This window comes from Diceros bicornis, chromosome 3 (genome assembly GCF_020826845.1).
Source record: "Diceros bicornis minor isolate mBicDic1 chromosome 3, mDicBic1.mat.cur, whole genome shotgun sequence".
Lineage (NCBI taxonomy): Eukaryota > Metazoa > Chordata > Mammalia > Perissodactyla > Rhinocerotidae > Diceros > Diceros bicornis.
The window spans coordinates 12,247,934-12,257,463 of NC_080742.1; positions in this window are offsets into that span (position 1 = coordinate 12,247,934).

Below are 9,530 nucleotides of genomic sequence, written 5' to 3' on the forward strand. Positions count from 1 at the left end.
ACCACTTCTCCGGCCATGCTGAGGCCGCGTCCCACATTCAGCAACTAGAAGGCTGTGCAACTATGACATACAACTATCTACTGGGGCTTTGGGGGAAATAAATAAACAAATAAATTTTAAAAAAATTAAAAACCAGCATCGTTACTAATGTTTTTGTGAATTGAGGTCACTTGGATAAAAATACTTAATTTTTAACCTGCTGTAAACGTTAAGGTAGTATTGCTTGTTATGTACTTTGTTTCACACTTGATTTTTAAATTTTTAATTATGTAGTATTTCAGATAAGTATAAGTAATATATAACCAAGTTCCCGCTACCAGATTGAACAGACGTTAACATTTTGCATTATTTCTGTCAGATTTGTTTTGGTTTTGTCTTTTTAAAGAAATGAAACATAGGGCCAGCCCCAGTGGCCTCGTGGTTAATTTCGGCACCAAGCTTAGGTGGCCCAGGTTCAGTTCCCGGGCACGGACCTATACCACTTGTGTGTCAGTGACCATGCTGTGGCGGCAGCTCACATACAAAAAGAGGAAGATTGGCAGCAGATCTTCAGCAAAATCCTCAGAGAAAAGAAAGAAAGAAAGAAAACGTTACAGATACAGTCTTTTCCTTACTGAAGTTTAGTTAGATTTCTCTCACCTTTTGTTGTTGCAAATAGCACTGAAATAAATTTTTTGTGAAATGTGTGAAGGCTGCTCTAGGCTGTATCACTAGAGGTGGAACTGTTGGAATGTAAGATATTCACGTTTTCAGCTGTAACCTAGGTATTACAGAATTGTTCAGTCAAGTCCTTTTACCAATTTAGTCTCCCACCAATATGTAAGAGTCCCCGTTGCACCACATTCTTGCCAATACTTGATGTTATTGGACTGTTGTCAATCTGATAGGTTTGAAATGATGTCTTTTAATTTGTGTTTCTCTGATTGCTATTTGAGGTTGGCGATCTTTTTCTGTGTTTATTGGCCACTTAGGTTTCCACTATTCTATTGCCTATTCATATCCTTTGCCAATTTCTCTATTGTGGTGTTTGTCTTTTTCCTATTGATTTGAGGTGCTGTTTATTCTGGATACTAATTCCTTGGCATTGGTATAGATTGCAGATGCCATGCCTTACATTTTCACTTTATGATTTTTGTCATACAAAAATTTATCTTAAAATTCATGTAACTTTCTTCCTTCATGGTTTGTGCTTTTTGTCTTGAGAAATCCTTCTCAATGTCATAAAGATACCCACCTCCATTTTCTTCTCAATATGTTAGTTTTGTTTTTCCCTTATTGGTCTTTAAGCCATTGGGAGTGTATTTTTGTATATAGTTTGAAGTAGGGATCTAATTTTTATAATTTTCAATACTGATACCCAATTTTCATAGTACACTTTATTTAAAAGTTCATTTTTTAGTCACTTCTGTCATATATCAAGGTTCCATATTATTTGTAGTTCCTTCTGTATGCTCTATGCCAGTACCATATCTAGTCCTATCAACTTTTAATTATATGTAACTTTACAGTAAGAATTACTATCTAATAGGATAAGCACCAGGGTACCATCATTATTGTTATTCAGAGTTGTCTTGGCTATCTTGAGCCCTATACTTTCATAAAAATTTTAGGATCAGCTGGTCAAATCATAAAAACCTATGTGGAATTTCAGTTGAAAGGAATTGCATTGAATTTATAGATCAATTTGGGAGAATTTTCATATTTATAACACCAAGGCTTTGTACCTATGAACACAGTCTATCTCTCCGTTTATGTCCTTCACTGAAGTTATAATTTTCTGTATGAAGATATAGAATATATCTTCATATATTCTATATGAATAATTAGATTTATGTATATGTATCTTGTAGCCTTTGTTACTATTATACATAGTAACATGTAAGTTATATTCTAAATTAAATAGTAATTTTTATTGCCGACACACAGGACTTCTGCTGATTCTTATCTACAAGGCAACCTTTCTAAACCTCTTATTAATTTTAACAATTTGTAGATTCCCCTACTTTTTATGTGGATAATTATATCATCTGCAAATAATGATAGTTTTGTTTCTTCATTGTGTTTGGAAATTAGATTAAACCCTTTATCTCCTATTATCTTTCTCTAATTATAGTTACATGATAATTGTCATTAAAATCCATGAGAAATAGAAAATGTGTACTTATTTGAAAATAGAATAGCTACAATTTTGTTTCAGTATAGCAGACTTAACCACAAATTTACACCATATTGTATCTTGGTCATTCTAGTAGTAATATATAAAATTTGATAAATATCAACAATTCTTGTGGAACAGACAAATAAGTGGAAAATAAACTGATGAAAATAAGATAATACTATTATATGATATATTTATAATGCTGTCATACAGAGTCTATTTCTTACTTTTACAATTTGGATTTTGCTTGTACAAGAATAATAATTACAAGTGAAGCCTTGCTTGCTAGTTGAATTTGAAAAATGTGGTTAGATTTTTTAAAACAGTTTTATTCAGGTATAATTGACATACAATAAGCTACACATATCTAAATTATACAATTTAATAGGTCTTTATATATCTGTAAAACTGTTACCACATCAAGATGATGAACCTATATCAATCACTCCCCCAAAATTTTATTACGTCCCTTGGTAAATCCCTCTCACCCATCCGTCCCACTTATTTCCTGGCAACCGTTTCTCTTTGTCACTGATAGTTTGCATTTTCTAGAGTTGTATGTAAATAGATTAATATACTATATATTCTTTTTGTCAGACCTCTTTCGCTAAGCATGATTATTCTGAGATCCATGTTGCATATATCAACCGTTCATCTGAGTGTTATTCCGTTGTGTGGATGGATATACCGCAAATGGTTTATACATTCACCTGTGGGTGGATATTTGGACTGTTTCCAGTTTGGGGCAAATACAAGTAAAGTTGCTGTGAACATTCATGTAAAAGTCTTTGCATGGACATACACTTCTCTTGGGAAAGTAGCTAGGAGTGGGATAGCTGAATCATATGGTAGGAATGGTTTAATTTTTTAAGAAACTGCCAAAGTGGTTGTGCCATTTTAAATTCCCAATAGCAGTGTAGGAGAGTTTAGATACTTCGTATCTTCATCAATACTTGGTATGGTCAGTCTTTTTAATTTTAGCTATTGTAATAGGCATGTATCTCATTGTGGTTTTTTTTTTTTTTATAATTTTTATTTACTTATTTTTTCCCCCAAAGCCCCAGCAGATAGCTGTATGTCATAGCTGCACATCCTTCCAGCTGCTGTATGTGGGACTCAGCCTCAGCATGGCCGGAGAAGCGGTGCGTCGGTGTGTGCCCGGGATCCGAACCCGGGCCGCCAGCAGCGGAGCGCGCGCACTCAACCGCTAAGCCACGGGGCCGGCCCCTCTTATTGTGGTTCTAATTTGCATTTCTGTAATGGCTAATGATGTAGAGCATCTTTTCACGTGTTTATTTGCTAATTGTATATCTTTGGTGAAGTATCTATTCAAAACGTTTGTCCACTTTTATCAGGTTTTTTCTTACTGAGTTGTGAGAGTTCTTTAGATATTCTAGGTACAAGTCCATTATTGGTCTTGTCATTTCATTCTCAATCTTTTAAAGAACAGAAGTTTTTAATTTTGATCAATTCAAATTTATCATGTTTTCCTTATGGATTGTGCTTTTAGGGTTGTATCTATGAAATCTTTGTAAAACTCAAGGTCATAAATATCTTCTATATTTTTTCTCTAGAAGTTTTATAGTTTTAGGTTTTACATTTTGGACGATGATATTGATCAAAGTTTCTTTTTTTTTTTTGGCATATGGATATCCAATGCCAAAAAAATGGTTCCAGCACCATTTGTTGAAAAGCTGTTCTTTCTCCACCGAATTGCGTTTTTACCTTTGTAAAAAAATAAGTTGTCCCAAATGTGTGGGTCAATTTTTGCACTATATTCTGGTCTGCTGACCCATTTCTCTATCTTGATGCCGATACCACACTGTCCTGATTACTGTAGCTTTATACTAAGTCTTGAAATCAGGTAGTGTTAGTCCTGCAACTTTGTTTTTCTTTTTCAAGTTGTTTGGCTGTTAGAGATCTTTTGCATTTCCATATGAATTTTAGAATCAGCTTGTGAATTCTACAAAAAAAGCCTACTGGGATTTTGATTGGAACTGTGTTGAATCTAAGCTCGACTTGGGAAGAGTTAACATCTTAATATTGAGTCTTCTGACTCGTGAAGTTGGTACAACTTTCCATTTACGTATGTCTTTAACTTCTCTCAGTAGTGTCTTGTAATTTCCAGTGTACAGGTTCTGTACATGTTTTGTCAGATTTATCCCTAAGTAGTTAATATTTTTGATGCCATTGTAATCAATATTTTTATATAGAAATACAATTTATTTTTGTATTTTGATCTTGTATGCTGCAATCTTGCTAAATTCACCTATTCTAGTAGATATGAACTATCCCATAGGTTTCCATTCCAAGGTACAGTTTGAGTCCCTGTCACAATCTGATTGTCTTTGGGTATTCACCATACCACATGAGCCATCACCACAATCCCAGGCGATGGAAATGACACATTCATCATTGGTTCTGCTGCAACTTCATTTCCTTGATGGGAAGATCACTTCCTCAGCTTTCTCTGTCCTACATTAAGACTGCTGCGTTTTGCTGGAAGAAATCATTCAACCGTGCAGACTGATACTACTATAAATGTCTGGAATTTTGCTGGGTCTCCTTATCCATCCCTAGGGAGTTCTCACCATTCTTCACCATTTGTATGCATTTCCTGAGACTGCTATACAAATTACTACAAACTTGATGGCTTGACACAACAGAAATTTCTTCTCTCACTGTTCTGGAGGCCAGAAATCCAAAACCTGTTTTCCTCTGAAATAAAAGTGTCAGCAGGGCTGCACTCTCTCCAGAGGCTCTAGGGGAGAATCCACTCCTTGCCTCTTCCAGCTTCTGATGATAGCTAGTTTCCTTGGCTTATGGCCACATCACTCCAATCTCTGCCTCTGTCTTCACATTGCCTTCTCTTACCTGTCTGTGTGAAATCTCCCTCTGCCTCTCATAAGGACAATTATGATGGCTTTTAGGCCCCACTGGATAATCCAGAGAGTAATCTCATCTCAAAATCCTTAATCACAACCACAAAGACCGTTTTTCCAAGGTAACATTTACAAACTCCAAGGATTAGTATTTGATATTTTTGGTGGTCATTATTCAACCTACTGTACTATTCAAAAATAATTCTGCTATGAAATATAGCACATACATAAAGTATATGAAAATGTACATGTACAGGTGTCTGACCAAGAAACAACATTAATTACCAATGCCTCTCAAAGTTCTCTCGCTACCCCTCCCTGATTAGATCTTCAATTCTAAATATGGTGCTAATCTCTTCTTTTCTTTGTAGCTTTTACTATCCTAAATAATACGTGGCTTTGATTATCTGCTTTTGAAGTTTATAAAAATAAACTCACAATTTTTTGGCTTACGAGAATTGATTATCAACATTATCCATGTGGATGAATTTAGCTGTAGTTTATTCATTCTCACTGGATGTAGTTTCATTGTATAAATATACCACAATTCATGTATCCCTCCTATTGATGGACATTTGGGTTGTTTGGAGTTTTTGCTATTATGAACAATACAGTGGAATTGCTGAGTTGTAGGATATATGCCTATTCAACTTAGGTAATGCCACACCATTTCTCAAAATGGTTGCACCAATTTACATTCCCTCCAGTAGTGGATTCACAGTCTCACCAACACTTGGATTTGTTTCACTCTTTAATTTTTGCCGATTTGGTGAGTGTGAAGTATTTCACACCTGTTTTAATATCCCTGATTATGAATGAGGTTAAACATCACTTCTTAATGTTCATATTCTTTCTATGAAATTACTGTTTTTGTTGTTTCTTCTTTTTTTCTTATTGATTTCTTGTAGTTCCGTAATATTCTGGATACTGTTTCTTTTGCTTATGTGTGTCACAAATGTCTTTTCACAGGCTCATGAAATAAGTCGGAAAGTGTTTGCCCTTATTCTATACTCTGAAGTAGTTGGTGTAAGACTGGAATTGTTCATCCCTTGAATATTTGATAGAACTCACCATTAATACCATTAAGACCTGGAATTCTCTTTATGGGAAGATTATTTTAAAATTACTGACTCAGTCTCGTTTGTGATTATAGGGCTATTCAGGTTTTTAAATTTTTTTTGAATCAGTAATATTTTTGAGGAATTTTTCCTTTCATCTGAGTTTTCAAATTTATTAGTATGAAGTTCATAATAGCTTGTTAATTACATTTCTAATGTCTACAGCATCTGCTGTTATATCCTTTCTTCGTATTATTTTTATGCCCATTTTTTTGATCCATATTGCCAGAGGTTTGTCAATTTGATCCGTCTTTTCAAAGGATAAAGTTTTGACTTTATTGATCCTTGCTAGTTTGTTTTCTTTTTTTAATTACTGCTCTTGTCTTCATTACCTCTTTCCTTCTACTTTCTTTGGCTTTGTTTTGCTGTGTTTTTTTTCCCCTAACTTGAAATGGGTACTTAGCTCATTAATTTTTCAACTTTTTTTTGTAATATGCACATTTGATATTTTATATTTTCCACTATCTACTGCTTTAGCTTTATCCTACAAGTTCTCAATATGTGGTATTTTTGTCATTTTAGTTCTAAATATATTCAAATTTTCCATTATAATTCTTCTTGGATCCATTGGTTATTTAGTGATGTGTTTCCAAACGTATAGGATTTTCTTTTTTTTTTTTTTTTATTGACTTCTGAGGTAATTGCATTGTGGTCTCTGCAATAATCAAGCCTTTAAAATTTGCTTTGACTTGTGTTTTTTGCCTAGTTTGTGGTCAAAATTTTTAACTACTTCGTGTGCCTTAAAGAACGTATATTCTATTGAGTGCGGTGTTCTATATTTGCCCTATATTTCAGGTTATTGATTTTATTGTTTAACTCTTCTATATGTTAACTGAAGCACATGTAAAATAAGGATACAATATGTTAAAAATAAAACAATGAAAAAAAAAAGATAGACAAAATAGATTGACCTGTTTAAGGTTTGCTCAGCTTCTTAAATCTGTAGGTTTATGTCTTTTGCCAAATTTGGGAGTTTTCAGCCATTATTTCTTCTAGTACTTTTTCAGCCCCACCATCTTTCTCCTCTTCTAGGACTATAATGACATAAATGTTAGATTTTTTTGATATGGTCCCACAGGTCTCAGAGACCTATTCTTCTTTTTTTTCTTCTTATAGTCTTTTCTCTCTAGAAATCAAGTAATTTCTATTCTATCTTCCAATTCACTGACTCTTTCCTCTGTGACTTCCATTCTGCTGTTGAGTCCATCCATTGAGTTTTTGGTTATTTTTCAGTTCTAAAATTTCCATTTGGTTCTTTGATTTATTTACCGAGACTTTCTATTTCTTTGCAGTTTTTTCATTTGCTTCAAGCATATTTATAATTGCTTGTTGAAGCATTTTTATTATGACTGCTTCAAAGTCTTTTTCAGATATTTTTAAGATCTCTGTCATCTCAGTGTTGTCATCTATTGCTTTTCTTTTTCATTCAGTTGGAAATCCAAATGGTTCTTGGTATGATGAGTGATTTTTACTTGAAACCTGGACATTTTGGGTATTATGTTATGAGACTCTAGGACTTACTTAAGCCTTTTGTTTTAGCAGGCTTCCTTGACTCTACTCCAGCAGAGAGGGGGGAGGGCCGCCTCCTTATAGCCTCACATGGGTGGATCTCTAGGCTCTTCATTGTCTTTTGCTGGTATGGATATGAGTGGAGCCACAGTTTTTTCTGTAGTATTTGGCTGGAGTAGAGTGGTTATTGTCTAGAAGTTTTCTGTCTTGCTAGGCCTCCCCTTTTCTTGTCCTTTGACTAGAGAGACCCAGCTTTTGTTGGGGCTTTTTTTTTTTATTTATTTTTTTTGGTCTGCACCTATTGGTGTTTCCAGATTGCCAGCTTGTTCAGGTCCAAGTCTGAGATTTATGAATTGAAAAGAAAATCCAGAGGACTCACCACCGTGTTGAGTGTTCTGGGGTCCCAAGGTCCCTAGCCAGTCTCTTGTCATCTCTCCACCTTTCAGGAACTTCTTATGTTTCTTTTATATATAATGTCCCAGGTTTTTAGTTGCACTTAGTGAGAGACTAGGGAAAAGTACATCCACTCCATCATCTGGGAAGCAGAAATTCTCCTCCTTATTTTCTTATCTGCCAAACTACATTTTTAGTCAGTAAGAAGAGGGAAGACTTAGTAGAGAAAATGTACTGTCATCTCTATCTTAGTCATTCTTTTCCTCCTCCTTAGCACAATGACCAGCGGTGCTAGAATAATTATCAAAGTGTGGAAACAGCTTTGACACGAATTTTCCCTTTTCCAAGAACTCAAACCAAAATAGTCAATGTATAATTTCATTTTAAATCAGAGGCTGTGTCCATGCTCCTGATTTTACCCATGATCTGAGAGGAGATAGAGATTTAACAAATCATTGCATTAGATATACAACTCACTCACTTTATAAGTGGGATCTGAAGTGTAGCAAGCTTGAGAGCTTGAGAAAGTAATATCCATTCTAGTCCCAAAGGGGAAGTAAATCTGGACTCTCAATTCAGTTTTTCCCCCCACTGTGCCATGTTGCTTCTAATAATAGGGTTTCCTTTGTTGAGATGTTTAAGAGGACTCTATAAACTTATAAATCAGCAAGGAATGCATTTGGTGGCAATAACAGAAAAATCCTTTAGTGATTTAGATGGATATTTATCTGTATCATGCAGCCAAATGCTTTACCTCTTTGAAAAAATGAGTAAATTGTGAATAAATGAATAAGCATACAAACCCCGTGTATTTACACCCCCTACACACACGCACACACACATGCACACAAGATCAACTCTGTCGAATGTTGCTGAGAGATTAAGATAAGGACTGAGAATCAACCATTTCATTTGACAATGTGGAGTTTATTGTCCTTGATGAGGGCTATTTCAGTGGAATTCTGGGAATGACAGCCTAATTGGAGCAGTCCAATAGAATGATTTGAGGTGAGAGAGTGAAAACTAGCAAGTGTGGATGACTCTTTTGAGGTGTTTTGCTATAAAGGTGAGCAGAGAATTGGAAGAGCTGAAGGAGGATGCAGGGTTAAGGGAGGGATTTTTGTGTGCTTCAAATTTAAGCTATTACAGCATATTTTTAATCTGAGAGCATTGATGCACTTTAGAACAGAAAACGTTACGCTGCAAGGAGAGGAGGGATGATTGCAGAACTGAGTCCTTAGGAATGTGAGAGAGGAAAGGATGATCTTGGCGAGAGCAAACACAGTTCATCCATTAGAGTATTAGGAGAGAAAGACAGAATTTTTAAAGGTTTGTTTGTAGATCTGGTGGTAATCAGACAGGAAGTTCTCTTTGATTGCACCTGTTTTCTCAGTGAAATAAGCAAGGTCATCAACTGAGAATGAGAAGAGCGGAGGTGTCTTGAATAAAGAGGAGAACATATGAAATGGA